This window comes from Enhydra lutris, unplaced genomic scaffold (genome assembly GCF_002288905.1).
Source record: "Enhydra lutris kenyoni isolate GAN:26980312 unplaced genomic scaffold, ASM228890v2 scaffoldscaffold11, whole genome shotgun sequence".
Classification (NCBI taxonomy): Eukaryota; Metazoa; Chordata; class Mammalia; order Carnivora; family Mustelidae; genus Enhydra; species Enhydra lutris.
Genome location: NW_019154095.1, coordinates 2,164,853 through 2,177,161, shown reverse-complemented (window position 1 = coordinate 2,177,161; position 12,309 = coordinate 2,164,853). Strand labels below are relative to the sequence as shown.

Below are 12,309 nucleotides of genomic sequence, written 5' to 3'. Positions count from 1 at the left end.
GAGTGCCGGCCCCACAGGCTGCATCATGGAGATCGCTTGGGCTCTGTGTCTCCCGTTGTCCATTTATCAAGTGTGTCTCACTATAGGGCTCGGCAGGCAAACACAGCATGTAGTCCAGTGCTCAGAACATATCTCGAGCTCAAAATGTGCGAGCCCACAGCAGCGTCAGTGATGCAGCCTATCCCAAGCCCCAGCTCGGAGGAAGAAGAATTTGGTTGGGATCGAGGAACAGAGACGCGATTTGATGATCAACAGTGTCAAGGACTCACCTGTGCGGCATTCTGCGGGAGGCTAGCGGTTGTGTCAGAAAAAGCGAGGCCTGGGGCATCCATGCTGGTTGGCTCTGTGAATTTGGGGCTGGATTTCCTTTACTTTGTGTGCCTGAGTTTGCACTGAAGTAATCCGGGGGGATTGTTCCTTCATCAGTCAGGGATCTAACCATGGCCAACGTAGATACGCACCAGGACAGCGTAGTAGCCTATAACCGACTCCTCGTAAGTAAACACTCATGTAGCAGGAGGATATTTTCATGTGAGCATTAACAGCTATGAGTTCCATTGCTGGAACTTGCAGCAAATCTGTGCTCACAGGCTCCAGCTGCCTGCTGGGGGGCCGGTGTGAGGGAGGGGTTTCCAAGGACACGGTGATGGGCAGAGCCCAGCGGCTTCCCTGGCGTGGTTACCTGGCCTGTGTCTCTCAGTCCTATGGCCTCAGGACAACCAACACATCCGGCATGGGCTAGATACTCCATAATATTTTAGAATGAATGCGCAAATCCAGAGAAAAGTCTCGGACGCTGAGAAGGTCAGATTACAGGAGAGTTAAAAATCGCTTGTTCCAAGGGTATGGTCCTTTATGCTGGGAATCTTAACTATAAAAAAGAGTTAGATAATGCCAGCTGAAATGTCTTTCACACAATGTAGATTTCCTTATATTTGAAGAGACCCTCCACATTTTAATTTTTTAATCAAATTTCCTTATATCTCCTTCATTTTTTTTTCCATTCCCCTAAATGTGACTGGGTAAAAATCACTTGGGAGTGAGCCATTGTATTGTACCATTTTACTTAATTTTGTGTATGTCTTCAGATCCGCACATGGCCATACAGTCATACGAATTCAAGTAGGTCTTGCCACATTTCAGAGTGGTCCCTGTCACCCCACAAACCTTGTGAGTGAAATCATGCACGGTAGGTTGGAGGGAAAATTTTGCTGTTGGCAAGCATACTATAAAAAAAAATTGCACCTGAATCCAGTGTTTTAAAAAAAATAAAGATATAGAAGAAAATTTCTAGTTACTATAGCAACAAGGGTAGATTTTTCTCACTATTTAGAGATCATACATATTAGAATTGAGCAAACCTATTATATTTCCATCTTTGTGTATCCAAATTAATAACTGTTTCAAGCTAAAAATTTTCTCCTTCCCTGCTTCTATCAAGTGGGAGAAAATGAAACTGGTTTTAAAAAAATTAAAATTAAACAAGTCCTTAAATTATCAAAAAAAGAAGAAGAAGAAGAAAGAAAAGCAAACAGAAAATAGCGTTCAGGTATTGTTTTTCCTGGAAAACGTAGTTCATATTGTGCACCAACGTCCCTGCAGTCTTACCCCCCCACATACATTGTGGAAGACATCGACATTATGAGTCCTCTCCAGCCCAGGGCTCTCTCCAGCCAAATTCTCATTCCTCAGTTCCAAAGAAAGGGAAACCCATGAGGCCCAGTTTCCATGACCTACGGAAATGGGGTGCTGGGAGGTGATGCTGGTGTAGCAGTCTGGACCCTGTGAACGTTCTAGAGAGGGAATGTCCAGCAGCACAAGCAACTGCGGCTCAGAAATCCTCCTTTAAACTCCAGCTCCTGTCCTTGGGGATCCCTCCCTCAACCTCAAGATTAGATTAACAGCATTTGAACTCAAAAGATTGTACGGTGGCTTTAATCAGGCTAACATACACACTGCCTCAGCACCAGGCATGGGATGCAAGAAGGGTTCCCGAGATGTGACCAGCATGTCACTCCGTTTCTGTAAAAGCCATCAAGTTTCCCCAGGCCAAGTTAGTACCTTCATGCGAGGTCCTGCCTTTCCATATTAATAAAATAAACACCTCTATGTGGCTCATTTCTTCACAAGTCGAGGCAATATTGTGAACGACCCCCTGAGGTTGAGAAAATGCTCGGTGATGACCAAGTAGCAGAAGTGAAAGTTCCAGTTGTCCAGCTGGACTTTCGGGGAGGGCAGGAATCGGAATCCGAAGTTGGAAGCCCGCAGGGGGTCCACGGCCAGAGGGCTGCAAACTTGGCTTGGAGGCTAGGACTTGATGTGCTGCCTAAGAGCAGGTACAAGGACCCTTACCGACGTTCCACCCTCTGATAAACTGAGTCTGGAAAAACTCTCCGTAATGCCAATGTTACAATATGCCTACTGATTCTTATGCCTGTCTTTAAATTTTCTTGTACCTACACTTACCCTTTCCAGTTGTTCAGATTGAGAAGAAGAGTTCAAAGGGGGAGATGGTGAGACCGTGCTGTAAAGGTGCTCCATGCACTTTTACCTCCCACCACCGGGCGTATTTCCATGCCGCTTCGGATCATTCAGAGGAAGTTAGATGTCGTTTCACTGCAAGACACTGGCGTGAGCGCCCCTGTTCAAATCTGGTGTGTGGTCATCTGGAGTTCCAGGATGCACCCGGCAGTTACAATCCACACCAACTGAGATCTTTTCTTCACAGGTTTGCAAGACACCCAGATTTTGAGCCCAAAGTACACTGGTTAGAAAACAGGACTCGAAACAAAACACTGTCGTTCATGTTAGAGACGGGCCGCCTCTGGGTTGTTGCTTGGCTTTATCAAGGACCTGACCATTACTTTTTAAACACGTGAGATACTTTTATAAAAGACAGAACGAGAGTGTTGGAACTTCCATCAGAGCAGGACCGGGTAGCAGGCTCTGTGACTGACAAGCGTTGCCACCAGAGCTGAACCGATGTGCATGAATCACCCCAATTACACGGCGCCCGATCCCGAAGTATATAAAGGCAGAGTGAGAATGAGCTCTCCATTTTTTAGGAATATATGTTTTTTGATATATTTTATTTCTTTTTAAGATTTTATTTATTTATTTGACAGAGAGAGATCACAAGTGGGCAGAGAAGCAGGCAGAGAAAGAGGGGGAAGCAGGATCCCTGCTGAGCCAAGAGCCCAATGCGGGGCTCGATCCCAGGATCCTGAGGTCATGACCTGAGCCGAAGGCAGAGGCTTAACCCACTGAACCAGCCAGGTGCCCCTAATTTTTTTTTATATATTTTAAAGGGCATTTTCTTTTATCTGTAGTTTACTATAATTGGCCATTACCTTCCAATGCTCAAGAACTGCATAGGGCAGTCAGCATTTATGATCAGAAGAAACTGTAAGCTCTCAACGTCAGTTAAGATAATATCCCCAAAAGTAAGTCTCTCAAGAATGTGAATTTTACTGAATAAGAAAAATGTTGCTGCTCAGTCTTCACTTAGGGAAAAAGTAAAGACTGTATAAAATATCAACGTCATCTCCGGTATACGCACGATGTTTAAAAATAGATCCCATTCTGGATCCAGACAAGAGGGAGACAGGTAAGACTCTGCTTAGAAGGGCCTCTACTCTGAAGGCCCGTATGGGAGTTAGAATCAACCTGCGTCATTAGCTGTGGACAGCTACAGCACATCCCAAACCTCTCCGAGGATTTCGTGTGATTGATCTTTGATCTGAGACTGCAATGGACACTTCTAACCTAAAAGGAGCATTTTTCATAAAATAAGAATGGATGGCATCAAGTTAGATTATAACAAAAATACCCTCTTTATTAGAATTAATGAATAGAAACATATATACTTGTGATGGCCTCATATGCACGCACTTCACAATCACTCACTCTGATTTGCAAAAGGGCAGAAATGTGCCTGAGGTGGGGGCTCTGCGGCTTTCCCCATCGCTGAGAAAGCTGAGCTGGGCCGAGGAGGAGGAGGGGCAAGTGCTCCCTGCAGGCCTGTGACGGATGAAACCTAGTCTCAGCACTTGCTCCTTTTTGGTGCACATGAGAGGACGTGTGTCCTGGCAAGGCCTTGCACTAGCTAGAACACATCATGATTTTAGCACCTGCAGTGCAGAAAATCCTATCTGTCCGTTTTCCATATAAAATGATACTGTCCAATGCATTAGGCTGAAAGTCTCTGGAATTCTAATCTCCCTAAGAACTCATTGAATTTTCCTTGTTTGTACTTATTTTGGTAGATTCAAGATGGCTGGAAATGCTTTGCTACATCTTCCCCCGAGGAAGAGAAGTCTAATTTTCCTTTCTTCAGATTGGGTCTGGCCTTAGTGCTTCTTTTCCCCCAATCGATTATGGGAGACAGGAGATCCTGGCAGTCTCAAGGCTAGGTCCTAAGCAGTCCTACACCACCCCTGGCATCTGGGCGTGCTCGCTGAGTGAAGCGAGGCTCTGTGTACGTTCAGCTACCTGGGAGCCAGGAAAAAGCGCCAAGGACTCACATGCAGAGCCCAGGCACCGGATACATAAGTGAAAAAGTCCATTTTCTATGCAACTTTATGGAAGTACGACTGATTTACAAAAACCACACAAACTCACTGTATGCCATCCAATGAGACTGGGTTATGCAAAGACCCATGAAGCCGTCACAACAATCAAGGGAACAGACACAACCGTTACCTCTGAAAGCCTCCTTGTGCCTCTTTGTTTCTTGGATTTGTTTTGTTTTGTGTTGTGTTGTAAGAATGCTTAACATGAGATCTACCTTCACAAGATTTTAGCGCACAGCATTGTGTTGTTATAGGCACTGTGCTGTAGAAGGTGATCCTGAACCTGTTCATCTCGCAAAACTGAACTTTATACCTACGGAACAACAACTCTTCATTCCGCCCATCCCCTGCCTGCAAGCACGGTTCTCCTCTCTGCGTCGACGAGTTGGACGTTTTAGATTCCACACATAAGAGAGATCATGCAGCGTCCGTCCTTCTGTGCCTGGTTTACCTCAGCATAATCTGTGTTGTCACAAATGTCACGGTTTCCCCCTCTTTATAAGGCTGAATAAGACTCTGTTGTATGTCTGAGCCACATTGTCTTTCTCTGCACATCTGTCCATGGGCATTTGGGTTGTTTGCATAACTTAGCCATTGTGGTTAACGAATGCTCCAGTGAACACAGTGGACAGACACTTCTTTAAAGTCCAGATTTCACTGAGGTACCCAGGAGGCTCAGGGGGTTAAGCATCTGTCTTTGGCTCAGGACATGACCCCAGGGTCCTGGGATTGATTCCCGCAAGGGGCTCCCTGCTTAGTGGGGAGTCTGCTTCTCCCTCTGTCTGCTGCTCCCCCTGCTTGTGCTCTCTCTTGGCCTGGAAATCTTACAACAACAACAAAAAGATCCAGTTTCCATTTCCTGGGATATACAACCAGAAGTGGGACTGCTGGGTCAGATAATAGTTCTACTTTTAACTTTTTGAGGAACAGCCATACTGTTTGCATTGTAACAACACCATTTTTAAAATTCCCACCAGCAGTGCACTAACTAAGCACCAGGAAAAGCAAATCAGAATCACAACGAAAACAAACAAACAAAAGAAAACCGTAGAGACACCGTTTTTTTTAAGCATTCCAGCCTCAACAGAGGAGAGCTGGAAGGCATCTGGCCGAGCACCACCTCCCGCTGTCCGGACCAGGGGCAGCATTCATGCTGTGTCCTGCCTGCAACACTGACCCACAAGATTGGGATTGTCCTAAAAGAATTATGATTTCATGTTACTGTGTTTTAGGGTGTCTTCCAAAATAGATAAGCTGGACCCTGACCTTCACCCAGAGCCTTTCTTCAGTATCCCACAAGAGCGAAACCTGACGGAACTCCCTGTTCGCTGCAAGCCCCGTTTCTCAGCTGTGACTTTTTTCCTGTGTGTGCACTTTACTGGCCCCTGGTGTTCTGCTGTGAGGTGGTCCTCTCAGTGCAGACCACTAAAATATTCAGCGGAAATTACTACTATTTAACAACAGGGAAAAGTCGCAATTTCTCTTCAGGCCACACTGCAAACTGTCAGAAGTCTGAGAAAAGAGAAAACAGCGCAATACCCAAAATGGATTTCCCATCAGTCAATTAAAATGCATAAGTCTTCAGGCTGCCTGGTGATTTTCTCAATCATATTAATTTGTTTTTTAAGATCTTAATTCCCTTTGTCTTTTCTTGAATGCCTATATGCTACTTCCATGTAGGTAATCTCAACATATTAATTTTCTGTTTATGCTTGGTTACAAAATATTAATGCAGTAACAAAAACCGTGCCCTGAGCATAGGGAAAGAATGAAGCAGTCATGGCAAGCAGATCGTCATGCTGTTTCTGGTAATCACAGGGGTTTGTTTCAGGTGGAACTCTTACGTGTGGTGACTATTGGAGAGGATATTTTGAAAGAAAATGAGAAAAAGGTTTAATTAGTAAGAATTGAAACCCTGACTTATGTTGTCAGTGGAAAGCGTGTCATTCGTTTATACGAATGGGGATACTTTCTACAATATCTTAAAAATGAGAACTTTGATATAAATGCTCACATCTTTCAGAGGGAGGGGTCAGTTTTACCACAAACTAAGTATACCACCAATTTAAAGAGCTTTAAATATTTTGGAACAGAATGTCAGTGAAATTTCTAACAGAAAAAAAACAAACCTCATCATTTAGGTGTAGCAAGTTTGCCATCTACTGATCAGTGGGATAGCGTTTCCTTATTTTAGCATAACAGGGAATTCTGAATGTGGGTGGACCTGTTTGCATCTAAAATAATAGTATCAATATTTCAAAGCAAAACCATTTAATGAAAAGTTTTCAAAGCAAAACCACTGGAAGCAAAGCCTGGGGAGTAGACAGGGGGTGCGTGAGCCTGCACCAGCCTCCGGTCATTCCTGTCTGGTGGGGAGATGCAGACCCAAGTTCAAGGAAACAGGAGATAATCTTGTATCTCAAGAGAGGTAGAAGCAGGGGTGCTGTTTGGTTCTCCCAGTCTTCGGGGCACCTGGCAGGGACTGGCACCCTTTATCTCCACCGTCACTGTCTCGCTAAACCTACCTGCGTCCTCCAAGCTTCATCCAGAGCCACTTGCTCTCAGGAGGTTGCCAGGGATGTTTTAGGTTGCTGTCTAGGATTACTGTTTGGGAAGAAGAGCAAACCAGGTGCCTAGAGGAAGTCTCACATCCAAAAAGAAAGGCGCAGACAAAATTCCCGGATGAGTCCATGCATAGCAGTACTAGCTGCAGTGGTGATGAGTCCAGGTGCGCTTGGCTGCGAAGGCTGAGAGCAGACCCTCGAGCTTGCCTTGCCTCTGAGTACGTACTGATTTAAAGTCTAATGATTTAAAGTTTAATGATTTAAAGTCTAATTTCTTATTGTTTAATAAAAACCAAAATTTGGTCCCTTATTCATTTAATAAACCTTCCCCAGACATCCTAACACCTGATCGTTGTCCCTGCGAGATATCCATAGGCAGACATCACTGTCTCGGGTCCTGGTCATCCAAGTGGAGCAGATGAAGATTCACGTGACGGCCTGGGGTCAGGGGGGCCTCACGATGCCCTAGTCCAGCCAGAGCTTCTTTGTCTCCCACCCCTACAGGAGCCCCGTGTGCAGCCCCGCACACAACAGACTGTTCACTTGCCCTCCCTGTGCTGTGGCAGCTGGATTTATGGAACAACTTTAAAAAATTAGAGGCATGATGTCTGTCTCTCTGGAATTTATCACAGTATAAGAGATTACTGTATTAGGACATTAATTCACAAGGAGAGCTGGTTTCCAAAAATAAAAAGTGAAGCCACTTTGCACGCACAGGTCCTTCAGGTCCCTATTCTTGAGGGAAAAAGAAAGCATTTTATTTTACAATGAAGTTTCAAATTAACAGGCACCCGTGTAAAAAAACACATGTTAATTTTTCTTTGAGAGTGACTGGGTTTAATTTGCAAGTCTTACAATTATTCTAAAATCATTTTAATCCCATACAGAATTGTTTCTAAGAAAAGAACGGGTACTTGAAAACAATTCCTTGGTTCTAAGTGTTAGAAGACTTCTCCGAAATTATGATTTGTATAAAATGTCTGTTGGTATCTTTCTTTGGTTTGGTCCATATCCTCCCTCTCTTGTCCAGTAAACTGTTTTATTCAACATGTATTCATCATCCCAAAAGACGCCTACTCTGGGGCAGTAGGATGAAAGAACGGCGAGAGAAAGCAACCAGTCATCCCACCCAAGAGATTGGGGAGAATAAGCAAATAAGCCTACTCCGGTGGGGCAGGTAATGTCTTTCAGGGCTGGGACATTCTGTCAGTTCTGCGGTTGCCAACTTAGGCATGTCATATCTTGGGTATCAGACTTACTTTCACAAAGAGGAACAAATTTGATACATTGAAGTATGTGTTGCAGATTCTAGAATCAGAATGCCTCCTTTAGAAATCTGGTTCTGCCAAAAGCTAACTTTGTAACTTGAAGTAATGTATATACATGCTCTGCCCTCAATGTTTTCATCTGTAAAATGGGATGGCAGCTATGTCCACCCCATGTGGTTGGCAAAAGGCTTAGACGTGAATGTGAGAAGTGCCGGGGGCAGTGTCTGATTCATAAACCATGGGACTTGCTGTTTTATTACTATCATTATTAATCTAGGGCTTCTCTCAATTATCTTCTCACCTTTTGGAGCCTGAATTTCATAGGGTTGCAGTAATTGGATTATTCTAATTGATAGTTTCTTTTAGACTGGGTAAAATATAAAGCACTAGGCTGTATTTTCCATGTGATGCCTTAAGGGAATGATGTAGGTGGGTGACAATCAAGACAGAGTCGAGCCATCAGGCTGGGGTTCTTCCCATGCTGCCAGGAAGCCCTGCTTACTGAGTTCCCAAGAGGTGTGTGCTAGCACAGACGCACAACGTTGCGGTGCTTGTGTGACTTTTCCAACATCAACTTCTAAGCCATCAGCTTGTTTTTAAAGAAAAAAAAAATGTGGTTAATGGTGACTCAACACACTGGCACACGTCAGAATATTGCACCAAGAAAAGAAAACACAGACTGGTCTGAGCTCTGCCAGAGAAGAGACATGTGGTCATTGACATTCCAGCTACTCTTTCTGTTCCTTGGTTTATTTCTACAAAAATACAAGGAACGATTTGATGGTGTGGATTTATTCCCAAATATAAAGCAATCAATAGGGGGCACCTGGGTGGCTCAGTGGGTTAAAGCCTCTGCCTTCGGCTCAGGTCATGATCTCAGGGTTCTGGGATCAAGCCCCGCATCGGGCTCTCTGCTCAGCATGGAGCCTGCTTCCTCCTCTCTCTCTCTGCCTGACTCTCTGCCTACTTTATTTTTTTTTATTTTTTTTATTTCTTTTCAGCGTAACAGTATTCATTGTTTTTGCACCACACCCAGTGCTCCATGCAATCCGTGCCCTCTCTAATACCCACCAACTGGGTCCCCCAAACCCCCAGCTCCCGCCCCTTCAAAACCCTCAGATTGTTTTTCAGAGTCCATAGTCTCTCATGGTTCAACTCCCCTTCCAATTTCCCTCAACTCCCTTCTCCTCTCCATCTCCCCTTGTCCTCCATGCTATTTGTTATGCTCCACAAATAAGTGAAACCATATGATAAAAGACTCTCTCTGCTTGACTTATTTCACTCAGCATAATCTCTTCCAGTCCCGTCCATGTTGCTACAAAAGTTGGGTATTCATCCTTTCTGATGGAGGCATAATACTCCATAGAGTATATGGACCACATCTTCCTTATCCATTCGTCCACTGAAGGGCATCTTGGTTCTTTCCACAGTTTGGCAACCATGGCCATTGCTGCTATAAACATTGGGGTACAGATGGCCCTTCTTTTCACTACATCTGTATCTTTGGGGTAAATACCCAGTAGTGCAATTGCAGGGTCATAGGGAAGCTCTATTTTAAATTTCTTGAGGAATCTCCACACTGTTCTGCAAAGTGGCTGCACCAACTTGCATTCCCACCAACAGTGTAAGAGGGTTCCCCTTTCTCCACATCCCCTCCAACACACGTTGTTTCCTGTCTTGCCAACTTTGGCCATTCTAGCTGGTGTAAGGTGGTATCTCAATGAGGTTTTAATTTGAATCTCCCTAATGGCTAGCGATGATGAACATTTTTTCATGTGTCTGATAGCCATTTGTGCGTCTTAATTGGAGAAGTGTCTGTTCATATCTTCTGCCCATTTTTTGATATGATTGTTTTGTGTGTGTTGAGTTTGAGGAGTTCTTTATAGATCCTGGATATCAACCTTTTGTCTGTACTGTCATTTGCAAATATCTTCTCCCATTCCATGGGTTGCCTCTCTGTTTTCTTGATTGTTTCCTTTGCTGTGCAGAAGCTTTTGATCATGATGAAGTCCCAAAAGTTCATTTTCACTTTTGTTTCCTTTGCCTTTGGAGACATATCTTGAAAGAAGTTGCTGTGGCTGATATCGAAGAGGTTACTGCCTATGATCTCCTCTACGATTCTGATGGATTCCTGTCTCACGTTGAGGTCTTTTATCCATTTTGAGTTTATCTCTTTGAGTACGGTGTAAGAGAATGGTCGAGTTTCATTTTTCTACATATAGCTGTCCAATTTTCCCAGCACCATTTATTGAAGAGACTCTCTTTTTTCCACTGTATATTTTTTCCTGTTTTGTCGAAGATTAACTGACCATAGAGTTGAGGGTCCATATCTGGGCTCTCTACTCTGTTCCACTGGTCTGTGTGTCTGTTTTTATGCTAGTACCATGCTGTCTTGGTGATCACAGCTTTGTAGTAAAGCTTGAAATCAGGTAACGTGATGCCCCCAATTTTATTTTTGTTTTTCAACATTTCTTTAGCGATTCGGGGTCTCTTCTGATTCCATTCAAATTTTAGGATTATTTGCTCCAGCTCTTTGAAAAATACTGGTGGAATTTTGATCGGAATGGCATTAAAAGTATAGATTGCTCTAGGCAGTATAGACATTTTAACAATGTTTATTCTTCCGATCCAAGAGCATGGAATGATCTTCCATCTTTTTGTGTCTTCTTCAATTTCTTTCATGAGTGTTCTGTAGTTCCTCAAGTACAGATCCTTTACCTCTTTGATTAGGTTTATTCCCAGGTATCTTATGGTTCTTGCTATAGTAAATGGAATCGATTCTCTAATTTCCCTTTCTGTATTTTCATTGTTAGTGTAAAGAAAGCCACTGATTTCTGTACATTGACTTTGTATCCTGCCACGTTGCTGAATTGCTGTATGAGTTCTAGTAGTTTGGGGGTGGAGTCTTTTGGGTTTTCCATATAAAGAATCATGTCATCTGCGAAGAGAGAGAGTTTGACTTCTTCATTGCCAATTTGGATACCCTTTATTTCTCTTTGTTGTCTGATTGCTGTTGTTAGGACTTCTAATACTATGTTGAACAAGAGTGGTGAGAGTGGGCATCCTTGTCGTGTTCCTGATCTCAATGGGAAGGCTGCAAGCTTTTTCCCATTGAGGATGATATTTGCTGTGGGTCTTTCATAGATAGATTTGATGAAGTTTAGGAATGTTCTCTCTATCCCTATACTTTGAAGCGTTTTAATCAGGAACGGATGCTGGATTTTGTCAAATGCTTTTTCTGCATCAATTGAGAGGACCATGTGGTTCTTCTCTCTTCTCTTATTAATTTTTTCTATCCCAGTGATTGATTTGTGAATGTTGAACCATCCTTGTAACCCAGGAATGAATCCCACCTGGTCATGGTGGATAATCTTTTTAATGCACTATTGGATCCTGTTTGCTAGGATCTTATTGAGAATCTTAGCATCCATATTCATCAGTGATATTGGTCTGAAATTCTCCTTTTTGGTAGGGTCTTTGACTGATTTGGGGATCAGGGTAATGCTGGCTTCATAGAAAGAGTCTGGAAGTTTTCCTTCTGCTTCAATTTTTTGAAACAGCTTCAGGAGAATAGGTGTTATTTCTTCTTTGAAAGTTTGGTAGAAGAAAAATCCACTTTAAAACATGGATCCTATGCACACTGTCTCTTTCCCTCTCTTTTATCCATGTATGTATGCAGCCAAACCCCAGGTCCCTTCCTAGTCTGGGGTCCTGACCTCATATCCCCAATTTAGTAATTAATGAGCTGAACAAATAAATATTAGAAGCTTTTAGTCCTCACTGGAAAGATTCAACTCGTTTTAAGAAGTAGGCATTCTGTTTGATTTTGCTCTTTTCTTCAGAAGTTTGTTGTTTTTTTAAACACACTGTGTTCTCCAATGTTCCCAGAGAAAAAAGCATTAGCAC

General features: G+C 43.3%; 1 pseudogene; it reads left to right on the top strand.

Annotated features, from left to right (window-relative positions):
* The first annotated feature begins 440 nt into the window (after positions 1-440).
* Positions 441-12,309, top strand: part of LOC111144396 — a 42,138-nt pseudogene continuing 30,269 nt past the window's right edge.